The following is a 20,905-nucleotide window of genomic DNA, read 5'->3' as shown; positions in this document are numbered from 1 at the left end:
ACATGTGCCAGGGAAGTCTGCGTATTTCCCCGCTGATTCTCGGAGAAATCAATGCGTGTGGCGACTTCCATGTGAGGATTTAGATGTTTGGGGGTGAGGGGAGATCTCTGCCACGCCGTGGCCACGCAGCCACGACACAAATGCACGTATAATGGCCTCCGCGCAGCCCGAATTTAAAAAATTAATCACCCCTCGCCGGCCCTAATGAGCTTAGCCCTGTCTGCGCCGGGGCCCCTCCATGGTGCTTAATCCTCCTGCGATGTGGGGGCCGCTGGCCCGCGACCCTCACCCCCAATGGAAACACAGCCACAGGCGTGGCCCGGGGTGGATCAGGGAGGAGGGCACCGCCTGCCACACCGAAGGCCGCGACATCGGGGCAGGGGGCACATCCCGGCCAGGCCCCCACCTGCAGGGCGCACAGCAGCTTCCCGTCAGTCGCTCAAGGAGCCCGGCGAGGCCTGGATGGCCACGCCCTCCCCGGCCACCCCTTTCTGTCACATGCCTGCTCCTGACCCGGGTGCACGGGGGGGTGCAGACGCGACGTTTCCTCCTTGGGGAGAAACAAAAGCAAATGTCACATGGTTTGACAGGCAAGTGTTGTCGTGTAGGGTCCTCTGGGCTTGGGGATGTGAGGGGGCCCTGGGGGGACTGGCTGTCATGCAGCCTCAATGCGGCAGATGCTGTGAGTGTGGGGACTGGCTTCTGCACCCCTCAGTCAAGGGCGAGCACTCCCTGGTTCCCGCCGGAGCCACCAGGACCGCAGATGATGGGGGTCACCGTTTCCGGCCTCTGGGAGACTCCGTTTAAATGGGTGTAGAATTTCTGATACTGATATGGCCTAAAAGGTCATCACTGTGGTGTAAGACTTGGTATTACGTCACAAAAATGAAAACAGATCGCGCTGTTCAAGGGATGTTACAAGCACTCGACACAAGATAGGTGCCGTATGGCCGGAGCCAATACTCCGTAAGCTCCAGGTGTGGAGCCGACACCAAGGAAAAGCAGTCCAGTAGCGCACCCACAAACACTACCTGCCCAAATGCGCTGTGGCACCTTCCATAGCGGTGCAAAGTCCCCTACTGGTGACAGTAAAATCCCTCGAAGCTGGAAGGAACTCTGTTCGGGGGAGTATCAAGGTACGGGACCCAGCTGCCCTCATAGGGATAGAATCCGAAGTTACAACCTCAAATGTAAAGTAAATACTATTGAATTACTTAAATAGGGGGAAATTAGAAGGGAAAATGCAAATAGTGGCATTTTACTAAGTGAGTGGACACCGCGTGCATTTTGGCGTGCAAGCCATCCCAGAGCGTGGCGTGGCCGAGTGGATCCCTGTGGACAGTGGCGTGGCCACGGGAGCCGGCTGGCCAGTGCCAGGCACACATTTCTAGACCCTTCCGGCCTTTGTCTCCAGGCACCTGTCTGACGCCTACTGCTTTTCAGAGCCGTTGTCCAATTTCTAGTCATCCTTCGAAGTCACAACAACAAAGCCTTGGAGGACGGGGCCTACTCCGTTGGGCATCGTTGTCTCAGGAAAGGTCTTAGGTGGGGACGTTGGGGCGTCTCCCGTGGCTGCATGGGGGGGCAATGGAGAGGTGTTGGATGCTGTCCCTAGAGAAGTTAATATGGGTCCTTACCCCCACCCCAAGTTCTCAACTCTTCAATCACCGCTCTTCTACAAGGGGAAAGCTTACCCCTCCGGAATAGACACGGGTCACCCAGCCCAATTATTAAATCCTTCAGCCGGGACGCCACAGCCGTTAATGAACCAGAACACCACACCCCAGCTGTAACGCTCTGCATCACGGGAAAATCCGCTACTTACTTTCTCGTTTCTGTAACGTCATCTACTTCTGTTTATGGATGATTATATTTTATGCCCAAGACAAGAATGACTCAACCAATCTTCAGAGAATATAATTTAATAGCGCGGTTTTGCGCAAGCTCTTGTGTGCGATACCAGCTGGAGTAAATAGTGTGTTGGTGTGAAGGTCGCGGATCCGCTCCGTGGACCGGAGGCGGGGCGTCAGAGGTTTGGGGCGGAGGGCCTGTTTTCCACACGAGGAACTGCCGTTACTTCGTGATGGCGGGAGAACGGTTAATAAGGAACCCTGGTGCTGCCCAGAGTGGGGGCCGTCCACTCCTCTCTTTTTCTTACGACAGATGCTATCTCCTTTCTTCTTTCTTCTTTCTTTTTTAAGCAAGACGCATCAGCAGGGACTGGGCTCATAGTGATTAGACGACACTCTCCTTGTAAAGTTATCAAAACTCTTTAAGAAGGAGGTGTGCTCTACTCTCAAGAATTTCTTATGAATTACGTTTATACTTTCACACATTTGCGAAGCGAATGGATGTTTGGGAAGGTAAGTGGTCCAGTGCCTCCTGCCAGGCCTGAGGCCCCAACACGTCACCTTACGAGAAACACGCAATACAGATGGAGGTTTGTGTATGCCTACTGTGGTTCAGGGAAAACAAACAACTTAGTGAATTTCAAGAAAAAGATTAGGCTAAATATGTGTGTTGTGTCTTCTAGCAAGGACAGGATGATGTATGAACGTAACTAGGGGCTCTGCATTTCTTTTTTTTTTTTTTTAATGTTTATTTCTGAGACAGAGAGAGACAGAGTGCGGGTGGAGGAGGGGCAGAGAGAGGGAGACACAGAATCCAAAGCAGGCTCCAGGCTCCGAGCTGTCAGCACAGAGCCTGATGCGGGGCTTGAACTCCCAGACCGTGAGATCATGACCTGAGCTGAAGCCGGACGCTCAACCGACTGAGCCCCCCCCAGGCACCCTGTGGGGGTCTGCATTTCTTAAAGCAATTCTTGGTTGACACTGAAGAGCCGGCCCCCCGATTTGCGCTGTGTTTGAGCAGAGACGCCCAGCCTCCTGTGCAGAGCTCTGCGGGGCTGGCTCAGCGCGAGGATGAGGTGGAGACCCTTCAGGTGCTCGAGTGAAGCCCTGGGCAAGGACAGTGTGTGGAAACCTTTCACGTTTTCCTTTTGCTTTTTTAATGAGGGGAAGGATATGCTAGAGAGAGTCAGATAAAAAATGTTTAATGTCATCGATTCCTTTTTTCCTTTAAACTGGGCTGTGCGCTCACTATAGTTCCTATTAAGCAAAACCCGTCACGTTGAGTGGGAGCTCCCGTGTTTGTGCCTCCTCGACAGAACCAGACGCGCCCTCTCAGTTTCCTGAAAAACAAAATAACTGTAGCACTCGGTGCCCCCGCCCCTGCGTTCTGTTGTCCGACGACCCTTTGGCTGCCCGGAGGTCGGCTGTGGGCTGAGAGTGGCCGTGGGGCAGACGGTGCGGGTGGCACGGCTCCGCCTGGGTCAACGGCGGTCTGTGCTGGGTTAGCTGGCTCGGCCGGGCCGGGGGGCTCCTCTACAGACACGGGGCGTCCTGTGTCCCTCACACGGCTGTGGTGGGAGCCCCGTTGTGTGCAAGAGCGCTCACGAAGCACTAGCGTGGGACCTGCGTGTACTTCAGGCACAGTCGAGGTGGCGAAGGAGGGGATGAATTATAAACAAAATACGTGAATTCCAGGATGACAAGGCAGGCTTTGGGGCTCCCGTCACGCTGAGGCCCCACCGCGGTGTCCAACACAATCCACCCTGCACACAGTCGTGCGGGCTGCTTCACGTGGTGGCCCTTGGGCCAAATCGGCCCACAGACTGCTTTGTAAATAAAGTTTTATCAGCACACCCCGTGCCCTTCATCTCCATGTTGGTTGTGTTTGTTTGTGTGGCACAGCAGCTGCATCGGGGACCGTCCAGTGGGCAGAACGGAAACCATTTGCCATCTGACCTGTGGCGGACAGGGTCTCCTGACTCTGGTAAAGAGCTAAGTGTCCAAACACCCGAGATGGCTTCCCGGAGCCACCAGTCTGGACGGGCAGTAGCCAGGCCTAAGCACTAGACTTCAGCACTTTTTTTTTTTAATGTTTATTTATTTTTGAGAGAGAGAGAGAGAGACAGAGAGAGAGAGAGAGAGAGAGAGAGAGAGAGAGAGCATGAGCAGGGGAGGGGCAGAGAGAGAGGCAGACACAGAATCTGAAACAGGCTCCAGGCTCCCAGCTGTCAGCACAGAGCCCGATGCGGGCCTCGAACCCATGAACCGTGAGATCACGACCTGAGTCGAAGCCGGACACTTAACTGATTGAGCCACCCAGCTGCCCCTCGAGCACTTTTAAAGAGACTTTGAATCTGTGGCATCTTCTTGCCAACATTTCCTCATTTTTTGCCCCCACTGTAACTGGCGGTAACTAAGGTAACAAAATAATTTAAAACCGAACAGGATTACATGCTAGTTTTCAGAGAACAAAGGGCTATATTTGATTTATTGCTAGTTTGGAGGGAAGAGGGATTCTCAGGGTGGTTTCTAAACCGTGGTGGCCACTCTTAGAGTGTGCCATGCTCCCAGCATGTGAGGGATCAGGCAACCACCGTGGACACCAGACCAGGGCTGACAGTGGCCCTGAGGCCAGGGCTCTGGGTTTGCCCAAAGGCGTCAGTCACTGACACCCCACCGGGTCCTGCGATCTGGGACCCCGTTTGCAGAACCTGGGGTCGAGGTCCTTCTTGAAGAACGTCCAGCGAGTCTCCGAGTTCACTTGCGTCCGTGTCTACTGATGTGTCTGAATGCAACTACATTCACCAACAGACGAGATTTGGTCTTTCCAACATGGGAGCTCGGGACGCGGGCTCTTACCCAAGAGCAGAGTTTTACCACATTGAGGAAGGAACACGGCAGAAGTGCAAGGCCGCCGCATTCAGAATGGCTTCATGTTACGAACGCCTTGCCCCTCCCTGACCTTCTGAGAAGACCGTCCTCCAGCCCGGATGCTGCCAACAGCGGAGGCACGTGGCGGAACCGAGGAGACATGGCTGTACGGTCACAGCTTGTTCAGCGTGGCCAGATGTTAAATTGTTTTGTTTTATTTTATTTTATTTTATTTTATTTTATTTTTTATTTAAAAAAAATTCAAAGTTTATTTGTTTATTTTGCAAGAGAGAGAGAGAGCAGGGGAGGGGCAGAGAGAGAGGGGAGAGAGAATCCCAAGCAGGCTCTATGCCATGAGCACAGAGCCCGATGTGGGGCTTGAACCCACGAACCACAAGATCATGACCTGAGCTGAAATCAAGAATCGGACACACAACCCACTGAGCTGCCCAGGTGCCCCTTAAATTATTGTTATTCTTTTCAGGAACAGACTCAGCAGCCAGGCTCCCCCTTTGGCAAATGCCCCCATGTAGGGTCACATTTAAGAAAACACCACTCTTTCTGTTCACGGTTTCCTCTTGCTTCCTCCTAAGCCCTTCTGCTGGCCTGTCCACCTGTGTCCTCTCTCAGTCCGCTGTCCTTCCCTCCTTGGATCACAGGCTTCTTGAGAGCTCTTTGGGAGAGTACAGAGGTCCTCGGAGTCCCTGCTTTCTCCTACCGCACTAACTTCTGTCAAGCCAGTAGAAGCCATTCCTTGGCAAAGACACGAGAAAGCAGGTTTGCTTGAAAACTGGTTAACATTGATGCTAGGGCATCTTATGATCTAAATTTCTGCCAAGATTGCTTTACCACATCAACATTTTTCTTGTGACTTCTAACTTGTTTATATTATCATTATTGTTTTTATTTTGGCTTATCCAAAAATACATGCCATCTGATTTTATATATTTATATATATATTATGATTATACATATGTATATACATGTATATGTATATATTTTAATGGTTATTTATTTTTGAGAGAGAGAGATGGCATCAGTGGGGGAGGGGCAGAGAGAGGGGGACAGAGGATCCGAAGCAGGCTCTGTGCTGACAGCGGAGAGCCCGATGTGGGTCTCGAACTCACGAACGTGAGATCATGAGCTGAGCCAGTCAGATGTTTAACTGACTGAGCCACCGGGCACCCCTACGCCATCTGATTTGACATACAATCTTTGCATCAATTGCTTGTTTTTCTTTTTAGATGTTGAATACCTATTTTGCGATTTCGATTTATGGAATGTATTGTGCATGACAATGACGATATGGTATGTGACAAATTGCTATGGCTGAGTTTCGGTCACCAAAGGCACTCATTTTTCTAGGCTGTGGCTTGTTTTTCCACCTCTCGTCCTGCCAGCACTTTGATGGTCGCCTGTCTGTGCCCGGGAGCGGCCACCACAAGGGCAGAGGGATACAGCTCCAATCGGTCAATTCTTAACTGCTGAGAGTCTGTGGATCCCACGCCACTGATGTCAGAACCGTCCCTGAGAGATAATTACAATAATCATGCACAGGGGTGGGAGGGCTGTGGTTGCAAAGTCCTAATTAGAAACAGGGGCTCCTCACTCATTGTGAGCGCTCGTTAGGTGTGGCCCGGGAAGTGCCGACTTTGGGCGTTGCACACAGAAGACGTCCACGGAAGGGGTCATGGATGGTCAGCGTGTGGAGACCGGGCTGCGGAGGCCGTTCTGGCAGCCGGTGTGGCCTTGGCCAGTTCAGGCCTTGGGCTCCTCCCCAAAGAGGGCACTTCCTGTGGCCACAGGCCAGTCCCTGAGGGGACACAGCTGTGAGCTGTGGGCAGCCCACACTCCTCGCGGCTGGGCCATGAGAGTGTCGACACTGAAGGGCCGTCCGTCCTCTCTCTGGGGGTCTCATTCAGGATCGTAGTTTTGAGAGCCACTGACTGGAGAGCGACTCCAACCTGTGTATCTCGGCCCTGCGACCCTCACGGAGCTCCAGACGTCCGCGGACCGCGGCTTCCCTGGCATCTCCACGTGATACCGAGAGGCACCTCCAGCGGAGCAGCGGGTGACTGCTGTGCCCGCCAGCCCTCCTCTGGATGAGGCGAAGGGAGAAGGGGGCTGGATGGAGGAAGAGATTTCAGCAAAGCGGTCGAGGACACGGGTACACGGGCAGGGCCAGGGAGAGCATCACCAGGCACCTAAGGAACGGGAGCCACTTCCCTGTATTGGTTTCGAGAACGGGTGGAGTCACAGGGCACACTTAGAAACATCTCTGACACGGGGAGCTGGCGTCTGTAGAGACTGTGTGCCGTGAGCCCTGGATGGTGGTGTGGGTGCCACGGAGGGACTCCCAGCGATGCCCTGTCATAGAGGGACCCCCAGCGATGTCCTGCCATGGAGGGACCCCCAGCGATGCCCTGTCATAGAGGGACCTCCAGTGATGTCCTGCCATGGAGGGACCCCCAGCGATGCCCTGTCATAGAGGGACCCCGAGTGATGCCCTGTCATAGAGGGATCCCCAGTAATGTCCTGCCATGGAGGGACCCCCAGCGATGTCCTGCCACGGAGGGACCCCCAGCGTTGTCCTGCCACAGAGGGACCCCCGGCGATGCCCTGTCATAGAGGGATCCCCAGTAATGTCCTGCCACAGAGGGACCCCCAGCGATGCCCTGTCATAGAGGGACCCCCAGCGTTGTCCTGCCATGGAGGGACCCCCAGCGATGCCCTGTCATAGAGGGACCCCCAGTGATGTCCTGCCACGGAGGGACCCGCAGCGATGCCCTGTCATCTCCAGAGCGAAGCCACCAGAAAGGAACGAGAGCTGTTATTGCAAAGTCCTAATTAGAAACACGGGTGGATCTTGGGTGAATATTTCCCGTAATCGTACACGCAGGTGTAAGTATCTCAGAATGTTCCCAGGAAGGGGGGGAATCAGTGAATCAGCCCCAGCGCTGAGAGCCCGGTGTGCACGCCCCCCGTCTGCGCACGCCCTCCGTCTGCCATCCTGCTGGATGTGCTCTCCTTGGGTCACGTATGATCCCCTGATTTTCTCCTCACTCATGTGGAACACCCCGGTAGAAACTATCCCCATATCCAAATAAAAGCCTGTTCTGGATTATTCTCTGCAGCATGTGGACTTGGGACCATTATTTCTTTGCCAGCTTCCTGAGAAGAGAGTGTCACCATCAGAGCGAATCTGACAAATAAGCCAGAGGGCTGGAGGAGGACAAGTCCACAGAGGGATTCGGGCGTTCTGGCTGGCGCGTGGCGAGCACTGAACTCGGCTCGCGGACTGAACAGACCTCCCCCGGCCTGCGCGGCATGGTCGGCAAGGCATCTCTGCTTTTGGGAGTGTCTTTCCCAAACCATCTATCGGAAGACAAACAGCAAATAAATGGTCATAGTTCCCACTGGGACCCTCTCTGCACAGGAATAAGGAATCCCAGGGGGATAGCTTCTGTTTGCTGCCCCCGGAGCGTACGCGCAAGTCAAGGAATTAAAAACCACACGTGGGCTTTGCCGGCCGGCACCTGCCTTCCCTACTCGTGTGTCCTCGGGCTCCCTAATGTTGTCAGCAAGGGGTGCCCTGCCCTCTCTCCCTGACACTGAAATTGTGCGTACGTTGGTCAAAACAGGAGGCCTGTCTCTCAAGCTTCTGTGCCCACAATCGAAATGAGACAAGTGTTCATTTACTTATTTACACGACCCAGAAATAGCTAACGGAGTTTAAAAGTAAACAGCATTTAAATGTGCCCCCCCCCCCCCGAGTCGACTGGTCGGGGGGGATTTATTACACGTTTAACATGTTCTTCCGTTATTTATGTGAGACCACATTCCAAACAGAAAGAGTGAGTACGTTTTTACACACGGACGAGTGGAGCTTGCGGGCTTCCTACTGGGAAGAGGGCCACACGCAGGAAAGGCACTGCTGGGGGCGGGGCTGCTAGCAATGGTGGCCGGTTCCGGTCGTGGGCATGACAGTCGTGGGCCCCGACCCCCAAGATCTTGCTACAAGTTTTCAGACTCTGGAAGGGGCCTGATTCCTGCATTTTCACGGCTCAGATGGCCCCTGGAGCACAGATGGACACTCTCGAAGGACTCTCACCTACACCAGCCCATCACCGGGAGCAATTGTGGTCCCTGCCCATTCGGAGGCCCTGCCTTTCCACAAAACCTTCTCTCCCTCGCTGCTGGTTGTGACGAGAGCCTTCGTATGAGCCTTAAGACCCGGGTTCAAAAGTTAGCTCCGGGGCGCCCGGGGGGCTCAGTCGGTTAAGAGTCCGACCTCAGCTCAGGTCACAGTCTCACGGTTCAGGAGTCTGAGCCCCGGGTCGGGCTCTGTGCTGATGGCTCTGACGGATTCTGTGTCTCCCTCGCTCACTCTGCCCCTCCCTGCTCCTTCTCTCTCTCTCTCTCTCAAAATAAATAAAGAATAAACCTAATAAATAAAAACCATGTGACCTCAGACCCACGCTAGTTACATCTGCCTGCTTGGATTACATGCCTCTTTTGGGAAGCCCCACTGTGTGCTAAGACTCATTGAAATCAAGAGTCGAGCTGCCTCCACCGCGCTGGGGGCGTCGCAAGGGCTCAGGGAACGTTTGCTGCTGCCATGCCACTGTCCCGTGGTCACTAGGGTCGCAAGGGTGCCCGAGAGGGCGCTGCCGACACCGCCTCCCGTCGGGACCCAGGGCCGGTGCCCCCCCCACGGCCTCCGCACTGCACCCCACTCCACGCTGTACGTGCAGGCAAGAAAGGCCCATTTTCACTTGAAAACGTGCCCAAAGTTCCGTCTTCACCGCCAGCCTAGGGGGCAGGTAGGGCTGTTTAACCCTGATAAGAGTTATGAAAACGTTGTTGCCCTGGTGACACAGACGGGGAATAAACGTGGACACATCACAGGAGACATCACAGACGGCCTCCAGGCAAGAGACGTGCCGGGCCTCCCGTAACTCTGACATCAGGCCAGTGGCAACATGGCCGCAGATCCGAGCGCTGCTCCCATCTGGACCAGAAGCGGGAGACCCACGATCTGACTTTACCACAAGGGTCTTCCTTATGGCGCCCACCCCGTGACCAGACAGGATAGGTCCAAGGTCATTACGAGGCCTGCTGCTGACCACAGACGGGGACCGTCCCTCCCCCTGCCTCCCTGCCTTGCAAAGCGGGCTCCACGGACCCCTCACGACACACCTGTCCTTCTTCGTGGCACTTGCCACACTGAGCGATTCGGCATCTACTGACTTTTTAGGTGCTTAATGCACGTTTATCTCAGGACATCGTAAATGTTTTCAAAGCAGGAGCCGTGCAGTCACGATCGTATGCCCACTCGGGAACATAGTAAGCACTCTATAAATAATTGTTGGATGAAGGAATGAATGAATGAATGAAGGGGATTTAGTGAATGTGTGGACACCACATGTGCAGCTCCAAGGTCTCCCTAAACAGTGACAGGGAAGGACAGGACGATCGAAACTGCTCGACTGTGGCCTCACGTGCGGTTTCCAGCCGTCAGGCCTTGAGTCACGGCTCCCTCCCCCGCTGGCTGTTCCCTGCCTCCGAGTCCCGTCCTCAGCCTGTGCTTGCGGCTTTGAGTGGAAACTCGGATCGTCAAGCCAGCCTTCGCGGCCTCGTCTGCCTGTCCCCCTGCCGGGGACACACGTCCTCCTGCTCCCTGCTCCCTGAGTGAACTCGTTACCTTAACCGCCACTGCCCCGTGTGACATTCTAGCTGCTCCCTGCTGACGCTCCAGGCCGCCTACCCCGCTTTCCCCGTGTCCAGTGCACCGAGCGCTCCCCGAAACCCCGCGTCGGGCGTGACACACGGAGCTGCTCTGCGCCGACCGCCAGCAGGTGCCCACGCCACGACGGCCACGCTGCCCTTGGCTTGTTCCCCAAACGGCCCCGCACCGAAAACGGCATGCAGCACGTGTTAAGCACATTTGCTCACGATAAACAAATTTACAGAATCTCCACAGCAAAACTTCCAACAACTTAAGGGCCGACTGTGTCCCAAGGTCTTTGTCAATAGTGAGAGAGCCAAACGCAGAGCACAGGTGTCCCCTCTCCAGGCGGGGTTTGCGGGACTCACGCAGCCAAGGGGCCATCTCGGCAGGTTCTGAAACTTACGCGAAAAAGGCCAATTCGGCTGCGTTTGTCACACACGGGTTGGGTGCCCACCCAGCGCGGGCCGGGTGACAGGGACAGACACCAGGGCCTGTGGCTCACAGCCTTGGACGCAGGGTCACCGAGCAGCGGGCTCAGGGAGGCCATGCCACGTGTCCGACGTGAAGGCCGCTAGGAGTGCAGACACGCGCGAGAGGAACAGAAAGTCGGTGAGCCTGACGCCTCCACACGGCGTCTGATCGGTGCCTCTCACAGGCCCTTGGTTCCCGCGGCCGCGACACTGGGTGAGAACAGCCTGTCCGGGGACTGACAGCCCCGGGAGGCCTCTGTCCTTGCTGCCCCGTCCCGAAGCCACACGAGATCCCATTGCGGAGCCTCCCGGTTCCATCCTCCCGAGGACATTGTCTCTACTGCCTCCCTCACGGCACTCACACTCACTTCTCAAATGGGGCTGTTCCTCACAGCTGTGTCCCTGTCCCCCTCCCACCCCGTGTCCCTTCCTGGTCACTGCCCCCCACCCACCCCGTCTCACTGGTCCCTGTGTCCTTGTGTCCCTAGCCTCCACCCACCCCGTCTCCCTGGTCCTTGTGTCCCTGCCCCCGCCACCCCATCTCCCTGGTCCCTGTGTCCCTGTCCCCTCCCCACCCCGTGTCCCTTCCTGGTCCCTGCCCCCCGCCCACCCCATCTCCCTGTGTCCCTGTGTCCCTGCCCCCCACCCACCCCATCTCCCTGGACTCTGTGTCCCTGCCCCCCACCCACCCTATCTCCCTAGTTCCTGTGTCCCTGTGTCCCTGCCCCCCGCCCACCCCATCTCCCTTCCTGGTCCCAGGAGATCTCAGTCAAACAAGGGCTCTGATTCCACGGGCCTGACATCCTCGGAGTCACGTGCAATCACTCCTCTTTCCACCTCCACATTCAGCTCCTCTGCAAGTTGTATGTTAGGTGGGTCCCAAAGGAGCCTGGCCGTCTGGTACCCGCCCGGGTAGCCTTCTCTCCTGAATCTTTGCCAGACGGACAACCCTCTCCTGATAAGCCTGATGCAGAAGAAGTAATGCTGTGCGACTTCTAGTGAGGTCACAGGATCCTCGTGGCCTCCCTTTTCCCACAAGGAGACAAAGCATATAGGACTTCTGACCACAGGAGACTACTGTGCCTTGAGCAGCACGGGACAGCTGTGTGGAGAGGCCGTGTGGAGAGAGGCATGCGGCCACTCCAGCCCAGTGAGCAGGTGTCAGCGGAGGCACCGCCCTGGAATGAAGCCAGGCATCTCCCAAAGACCCCGGCCCCACTGGCCACGTGCCAACAGCAGCCTGGGCAGCCGTGAGGGAGACCCGTCCAGCTGGGTGCAGGCAGCGGCCAGAGATGGTTGTTTGAAGCCACTAGGCGTGGACGGACTTTCACGTGGCACCAGACCTGTCTCCCACCTGAGGCCCTTGTCTCCCCCCTGGGGCCCTCGTCCCCCCTGAAGACCTCATTCCTCACCCCCTGAGGCCCTTGTCTCCCCCCTGGGGCCCTTGTCCCCCCCCCCCCCCGGGACACTCGTCCCACCCCTGAGGACTTCATCCCCCCTGAGGCCCTCGTTCCCCCCCCCGGGGCCCTCGTGCCCCCCCGGAGGCCCTCGTTCCCTCCCCCAGCTGAGGCCCTCATTCCCCCCCCGCCCTGAGGCCCTTGTCTCCCCCCTGAGGCCCTTGTCCCTCCCCCCAAGGCCCTTGTCCCCCCCCCACTGAGGCCCTCATTCCCCACCCCCCCCGGAGGCCCTCATCTCCCCCCTAGGGCCCTCATTCTCCCCCCCAGGCCCTTGTGCCCCCCCCTGAGGCCATCGTTCCCCGTCCTGAGGCCTTTGTTTCCCCCCTGGGGCCCTTGTCCCCCACCCCCCCGAAGCCCTCATCCTCCCCCAAGGCCCTTGTCCCCCCCACCCCGAGGCCCTCATCATCCCCCGAGGCCCTCGTCCCCCGACCCCGAGGCCCTCATCCCCCCCGTGACCCAGGCAACAAGCTCCCAAGTTCCTCGCCAATGTCTTCTCCTATCAGCTCTAATGAACGAGTGCTCATCTTCACAAAACAAAATGCGGTCATTGTCATTTCTTTGAAATAAGAAGCATTTGATAGAAAAATAAGTGAGATAAAGTTGGCTGAAGTAGAGGAGGAGCCCCTGAAGCCTGTGTGTGTGTCGCCCGGGCTTTATCTCCCTCTGGTCCCTTCCGGGGGCCTGCGCCTGTGGCTCGAGCATGCGTGGCTGCAGGGCAAGGTACTGTGGGTGGCAGGACAGGATGCCCTAAGGGTGCGGGGACGTGCAGGGCCTGTGTGGAGACACCGCTCACCTGAGTGCAGGCAGGATGGAGACGGTGCCCCAGGGGTGTGCGCATGATTTGTGGGAGCAACGCTCCCCAATCCTGAGTTATTCTCAGGTAACTGTGTTCACTGGACTGGACAAGGAGGGTCACCGGGATGAAACGTGAGGAAATTCTACACAAGAGGCGGTCACTTGATACAAAGAACCGAAACGATCGAAGACGCATCAGCACCAGTGGGCTGTGGGAAGCTGGGAAGCCAACAGTTTCCACTGTTTGTGCCTCTCTTTTTTTTAAAAGTTTATTTATTTATGAGTAAGGAAATGAACACCCACGCAAACGGTAGAGGGGCAGAGAGAGAGAGAGAGAATCCCAAGCAGGCTCCACGCTGTCAGCACGGAGCCCGATGTGGGGTTGGAACTCACGAACCGTGAGTGTGGGACCTGAGCCGAAACCAAGAGTCGGACGCTCAGCCGACTGAGCCACCCACGTGCCCTGTTTGTGCTTCTTACCATGAGTTTGCTTGTGTTGGGATACGAACTTGATATGGTGACGAAACGCCGCGAGCACACACGGTCTGCTGAGCCTAACCGCTCACCCTCAAGGTTTGTTCTGTTCTGTGACCCATCAGTTATAGCGGCTTCTGAGCTCCTGCCTCCCACCAAGGCTGCCCGGAGCCTCGTGAGATGAATTAGGGACGCACAAGCGTGCCTGGCGAGGGAAGGGACCAAACCAAGTGGGAAAGAGATGCAGAGCTGAGGAGCGGGTGGGACCCAACAGGCAGCACGCTCCCAACTTTCTTCAAGACACCGAACGTAAAGAATCGCTTAAGATTTTTCGAGCCGAAGTGCAAACCTACTGATCAATAAAATAACTGGGTAATCATATTGCAATTAAAAGATTAATTAAAGGTAACAAGCGAAGTAATTGATACATAAAAACTGAAACTGTTTCCTCAATATTATCGTGAAGGTATAAATAAGGCTGCATAAAGCTTTCAAAATCAATGATCCCAGCAATTCCTGAAGAAATTCGACTCAGATATCTCGTACCCATAAAATCAGTTAGAAGGAATCCCTGATTTAAATAAGGAAGCATGACAGGTCTGTATTAATGTAGGCTACGTTTGAAATAATTGAAAGTCCCACAGATGTTAAGCGCTACCCCAAAATAACAGCAAATTCTGTCTGCCTCAGTCCCCTGGGGACTGCCGGTCAATATAAAATAATTCCAGCCATTTTTCTTGGAGTTTTTTTTTTAATCACATGAAATTTGGATTGCTATGACCAAAGAAAGTATGCACATTTACTAATCACTAATCAGACCGTCTCTCCAGATGAACTATGGCCACAAAACGTCGGGTGCGCATTCGGCCATCTTGTATCCGGTCTGGAAGGCCAGCGTTTCCATGATAAAGTAAAAGAAGGGAAATGGAATGAGAAGCCATCTCATTGGGAATGGGGGGTGGTGTCTGGGTCAGGGGCCACACGCTGAGCTCCACACAGAGCCTGTGTCAGGGCTCGGAGGCCCCAGCCACACTTGGCAGGTTGAAGATTCAGCCGTGGGGTCGGATACAAATTGGAGCGCGAGGCTATCTCTTCCTACTGGCTGGGTGTGCTCTATATTGAAGTTTTATGTTAATCCCCGGATCATGGCCTCACATGGACAAAGTCATGACCGTGAACATTTCACACTGGTAGAGAACGGATGTCTGTCACAGCCAAACAGAAGCCAGGGAGGACAGGGGTATGCCACTGCTAGGACCACATGTCGGTTGTAAGAACATAGTGCTCCAACTATCAGGAAACGCATTTTCCCTTATAAATAGGCACTTAGGAAGTTGTGTTTCCTACAAATAAATAGTACTCTGTGAAGGGTGTGAGGAAAAGCAAAAACTCATAAATACCTCATTTTGTTTGGGAGTCATTAACCGCCAAGCAATTAAGGGAAACTAAAAATTCGGTTTTTGTGTAATGAATATGTTAAAGATTCATCTCAGTGCAGGCCACTGAATTATGTCTTTGGATTTCCACGCGTGAGTCAAGGATTAAGTGATCACTGTCCCACACTGTAAGGAAACATTTGTCTGAACGGGGGAGGGGCAGAGAGAGCCCCTCCCTCCGCGGGAAGAGGACAGAGGCTCACTCTTTGGTCCGCCCCTGGAGCCAAGGCCAGCCTGGGCTTAAAGCCGGTTTGTGACTTGTTTGTCCCTTGCTAGGGACAACAGCTAACATCACGATTAGTTAACAGGGACACAGGACGCACTGATGCCAAGGTCCTCCCGTTGGAAACAGTACTGGACCATGTAAATGTTTATATGTGCATTTTAAATTGAATTCCAAATCATTATTTCAAATGTCCAAGCTGAAATACATTAACTTTTGTCCAGATTGATGACAAAACGCACATTTTGAAATTGATGACCATTTTGGGTGACTTATGAGAAAAACGTAGTTCTCTGAATTGTCTACAGTCTGAAAGAAGAAACATTTATGTGTGTGGGTGTGAGAGTGTGACAGTATATGAAGGTGACAGTGTGAGTGTGAACGTGGGAGTGTGTGAGTGTGAGAAAGAGTGTGTGAGTGCATGAGAGTGAGTGGGTGTGTGGGTGAGCATGTGAGTGTGTTATAGTGTGTGAGTGGGTGTAAATGGGTCTGTGAGTGTGTGTGAGAGTGAGCGTGTGCGTAAAGAGGATAAAGGGAACTCAGGTGAGGCAAACTGCCCGAGGGCAATGAAGGGGACCCCCTGCCAGGTGGCGGTGAGGACGCGTCTTCACACGACGTGGTCAGAGCCTCTCGCTCCAGGAAGCGTGGGTGCCTCAGTAAGGTCTCATGTTATCAACCATCAAGTTCAGCTCAGGAAGCCTTTTCTCCTGGGAGGGACGCACGCTGGTCCCTGACCCCCCTTCCCCGTGGCCCCGGCTGTGAGTGGTCCGCGCACCTGCAAAGCCAGCCTCGGGTTGACCCCGGGCAGCCACTTACAATGGGAAGGTTTGGCCCCCGAGGACCCCGTCCCCCCTCACGTAGGTAGCGTGGGTTACTCTGACCGTCGTGTCGCACACTGCCTGTCAGCTGCCTGGTGGCCTGGCCTTACGAAGCTCCTTTCCAAAGAGAGCACTCCCCTCTCTGCCTTTGTCCTCTTTCCACTAAGGGCTTTGTTATTTGTTTTTATTTTACAAGATAATTGTAAAGTCAATACTGCCCTTGTTCCCCATCTCATTCTCTTCACCCTAAATGATGACGCCCGGAAGGCGGGCTGCTTGCAGGGGTGAGGAGTGGGTGTGATGCTACAGAGGCGGCTCTCTTGCCAACACCGACCCACCGGGGGACCTAAACAAAAGACGCCGGGAGTCTGGAATCGGGGACATGAGAACCACGTTACTGCTCGGAGAGGGCAGCCTGTAAAGTCTAGAGCGTCGCGCCAGGCCGCCCGTTCCCGCCTTGTGGAGAAGAACATGCACGTCCGCACACGCGTGTGACGTGCCCTCCCCCCCTCCCCAGGGCGGAGCCCCGCACCCAGGGTATGTGGTGCCTTCTGTGCGACCGGCGTGTGAATAATCTTGCTCGCGTGGAAGTCAGTGTCGGTGTCAGTGTGCGTTTCAGACGTGTGGCCACCAGGTGGCGGTCATGGCCACCGCGGAGCCAGCGCCCAACAGACGGTGACCCACATACAGCAGCTCTCCTGGGGGTCAAGAGGTGGCCTCCGATCGAGTCTGGCTGACTTAACTGTCAAGTTTTTATCGTTTTATAATTTAATTCTTTAAACATTGTTTAACATAAAAAATAATTCTGCTTAACAGTCATTCTGTCTATTCTCCCTGTAAATTACTTAAAGATGAGACAGAATCTAGTTTTCACTCATTAAGGTGTTCGCTATCCTCCCCAGACGCATCCTTGTCCCCCACCCAGGACAGGGGACGCGGCACTCTGGGTTGACTCAATGTCCTTCCTGTTCAGATTCCTGGTTCCTTCCCCCTTACGAGGCGCAATGGAGAAGGAAAGGCCAGTCAGCACGATGCCGCCTCCAGAAACCCTTCTGTGTCTGTCTGGGAGGAGAAAGCAAGATCTTGCAAGATTCTTTTTAAATTTTCCTCCTTCAACAATTCTTGCCATCTTTTTCTAGGACCGGGTACATCTGGGTTTGCTCAGAGCACTTACGTTATCTATCATGTGAGCCTTGCATCGTAATGAAATCACTGAGCATTGACTGTGGGCACGTCTGGTGTGGGCACCGGCCTCAGACGGTCCAGATTGGAATCGGAACACTATCTCCTCCTACACATTTACTTGAATTTTCTGAGCCTCAGTTTCCTCAATTGTGATATGAGAATGGGAACATTACTTCCTTCACAGGGGACCCCGACGGTTCAGGCATCCCCACTCAGACAGCGCCCCGAACTGCGCCCGGGACATAGATGCTCAGGGAAGGTGCCGAGGTCAGCGTGGACTGTTTGCATATGGCAGACGTTATGCTCACTGAAGGGTGGGGAAATAAATCTGTGTTCCTCTCTGTAACGGTTGGAGAAAACATAACCTCTCTATGACACACTATGCTTTACAAAGTGATTCACGTACAGGCTCTAGGTTGAAGGGACCCTGATCCTCTGGACAAAATAGAGTATTTAAAGCACAATGTAAATTGCTTGCACATTGGCCACTGTGTAGTCCGGGGACATGGTCAGAATTTATCGGTGTGTGAGTCCAAAGTTGCTCGTCCTCTGTTCTCTCTCAGAGAGAATTCTGGGTTTGTGCACAACTTGACTTCCCCACCCCCTGAGGGCTCTGTCTTTGCCAGATGGGTTCCTGGACTTTCATGCAGAGATGTGCTGGAGGGAGCCTGTTAGGGAGTGTGTCTGAGAGAGAGAGAGAGAGAGAGAGAGAGACAGAGAGAGAGCCCGGAGGGGAGACAGGGCCAGACCCACAGTGACAGCTCTGTGTGGCGATGGGGGAGGAGCAGAGGGTGAGGGTCCAGGTGTAGACGCAGGGTAAAGAGGAAATGAAGCTGAGAGGGTCAGGGAAATCTCAGCGGGTTTCCACAGGTCAGTGACGTGCCCCCACCCCGTGTTTCTCTCCCAGACATTCTGGCAAAGTACAGGACCGCCAGCCCCCATTTCTTGGGCTGCAGAACCACTGAGAAGGGACGTGAAGGTTCTGGCTTGTACTGGCTTGCATGGTTTCTATTGACTCCTAGCATTTCATGGGTGCTGCTTGCTTGGAGTCGTGTCATGCATTTTGGAGCCTGTGGTCGGCAGGGAGAATAATGTTCCCCCCGAAGGATGTGTAAGGTCCAATCTGGAAACTGTAAATGCAGAAGACGGCAAAGGGAGTGTGCAAGGGTGCTGAGACCAAGGACCTTATGTGGGTCCCTGAGCGGGCCCAATGGGGTCACAGGGAGAGGAGGGAGCCAGGAGGGTCAGACAAGGGGATGTGAGGGTAGAAGCGAATGGTGGAAGCAGGGTGACGGGGCCGAGAGCCCCAGAGGTGGAGTTGCACGATGCCTCCAGGAGGGGCCCAGCCTGGCTGACCTGGGTCTGATCCGGCCTCCAGAATTGTAAGGTGATAGGTTTGTGATAGGTAAGCTGCTGAGCCTGTGGTAACTCGTGAGGGCAGCAGCGGGGACCCCACACAGAGACCTCATCAGCTTCTGTCAAAAGCTCTCGGAGGCCTTGCAGGCACCTTGGTGTCTCATTTCCCTACGAGGCTCCCCCGGCCTAAAGGGGGACACCCGGCTATGCAACGTTTGCCTCCCACGTGACGTGGAGACACAAACATATAAACAGAATTAGGAGAGTGCCATAATAAAGCACAAGTTGTTCTTTATGTTTATTTAAAAAATTTTTTAAATGTTATTTACCTTTGAGAAAGAGAGAGACAGAATGTGAGCAGGAGAGGGGCAGAGACAGACAGGGGCACAGAATCTGAGGCAGGCTCCAAGCTGTCAGCACAGAGCCCGACGTGGGGCTCAAACTCACGAGCCACGAGACAGTGACCTGAGCCGAAGTCAAACGCTTAACCGACTGAGCCATCCAAGTGCCCCAAATCAAAGAATTTTTTTAAAGCTCTTTGGCTTACCATCCAGGTTGTAAAGTGTGAACAGTGATCTAAGGTTAAATGCCCAGCTCTGTAAAGTTCTGCCTGTGCACACCCATAGTATCACTGCCTCAACCTAGAGAACCTCCCGCCAAGTAGAGCACTTCCAGAATTCCAGAAGCTTCTTTCCTCCTCCTCCCCGTGAGCAGCCACTACACTGACACCCATGGGCTCTTCTGTTCTTGAATGTCAGGTCAAGGAAGCACACAACACATGCATTTCTGGTCTGGTTCTTCCTTTCAACACGGTCTCTGTGGGGCTGAGCCAGCTGTTTAAATGTGGGTATTTGCTCCCTTCTGTTCTGGGGCCGTAATCCATGGCGCGGATGCCATTGGGCAAAGAATATGGTGGAAACAGGCTACAGGCAGTTTGTCTCCCGAGCAGAAGGTTAGAACCATCATCACGTTTCCCTGCTTCTGCGTGACCTCCCGTACTCCTTAGCGGTGTGATTGGGGAGCCATTGGGCTCTGAGTCAGAAAACTGGGTTTAAGTTCAGTTTTCCATTTATGAGTTTCATGAAATGCAGTAAGTCACTAATCCTGTCTGACTCTCTCCAAAATAATTGTATTAGTAATGACACCTAACAGATTTCCTGTGATAATTAGACTACATAATCTATAAAATCATTTTTTAATTTATTTTAATTAATTAATTTATTTAGAGAGAGACAGAGAAAGTGAGCAGGGGAGGGGCAGAGAGGAGAGAAGGAGAGAGAGAGAATCCCAGGCAGGCTCTACACTTTCAGCGTGGAACCCGATGCGGGGCTGGAACTCGCCAACAGTGAGATCATGACCTGGACCGAAACCAAGAGTTAACCGACTGAGCCACTAAAATAATTTTTAAATTGAAAGGAGCAGAAAGGTGCTATAGATACTAAACAACAGCAACTGTGCTTTCTGGCTGCTTAGAAGACAGTAACAGAAACCAGGAAATAACCAGACCACTACCTGTAACACACTGGTAAAATCTCTCTGCTTTTAAACCTTTAAGTTCGAAATGGGGATAGCGTTTCCCACGGTGGCGGACGTTACAGGTTGTTGCAAGAGTCAATATCGACGCAGCCCGTAGAAGCACTTGCTAAAGGCATAATTAGTAGCAGTGAGGGTTATTCTGTATAAAAAAGTTGGTCTAACGTATCTCAGCTGTATATGTCCATTAAAATTATTTAGAAAATTATCAATATCAGTTATTATACCAGTAAAGAAAATACTAATAGATAGCAAAGCAAGAGATGAAATTCTCCAGCAATTTTCAGTATAGAATAGTCATAAATGGCTACCAAAATTTAATAGCAGACGTCAAACTGAAGAGTAAAAAACCAGTAGCTTGGCATAAGATCAGGAAAACGAGATGTGCCTTACCACCACTCGTGGTCCACATTACTGCGGAAGCTCCAGTTAACAGAGTGAGCGAACTGCTCACTAGGATGGGCATCAGTGGTAAAAGAGTGGACGCTTTATTTGCAGATGAAGCGATTTCATACCAAGGAAATAGGAGGAATTCTTCCGAGGAATGTAAAAATCAGTAGAGAACTCGGTGAATTACTTGGAGTCAAGAACATCTACCAGAATTAACTAACTGCGCCTGTTTTGAGTCAGCAGCCAGCACAAGGATGCAGAAACCCCAAGACAGACCCGCAGGTCTGGGTTGTGGGGAAGGACGCGGTGCCATCCC

At 53.7% G+C, this 20,905-nt stretch overlaps 1 protein-coding gene and 1 long non-coding RNA gene across 16 annotated transcripts in view; one reads left to right on the top strand and one right to left on the bottom strand.

Moving 5' to 3' along the window:
* Positions 1-20,905, bottom strand: part of MYT1L (myelin transcription factor 1 like) — a 427,126-nt gene that overhangs the window by 230,670 nt on the left and 175,551 nt on the right. The window lies entirely within an intron of this gene.
* Positions 6,435-8,254, top strand: LOC109498479. The gene is made up of 2 exons (XR_002155335.3): positions 6,435-7,622; positions 7,856-8,254. It is a non-coding gene; the product is annotated as an uncharacterized LOC109498479 (long non-coding RNA).

The sequence above is a fragment of the Felis catus genome, chromosome A3, assembly GCF_018350175.1.
Source record: "Felis catus isolate Fca126 chromosome A3, F.catus_Fca126_mat1.0, whole genome shotgun sequence".
Classification (NCBI taxonomy): domain Eukaryota; kingdom Metazoa; phylum Chordata; class Mammalia; order Carnivora; family Felidae; genus Felis; species Felis catus.
The sequence above is the reverse complement of the archived record's forward strand: the minus strand, read 5'-3'. Positions and strand labels throughout refer to the sequence as shown.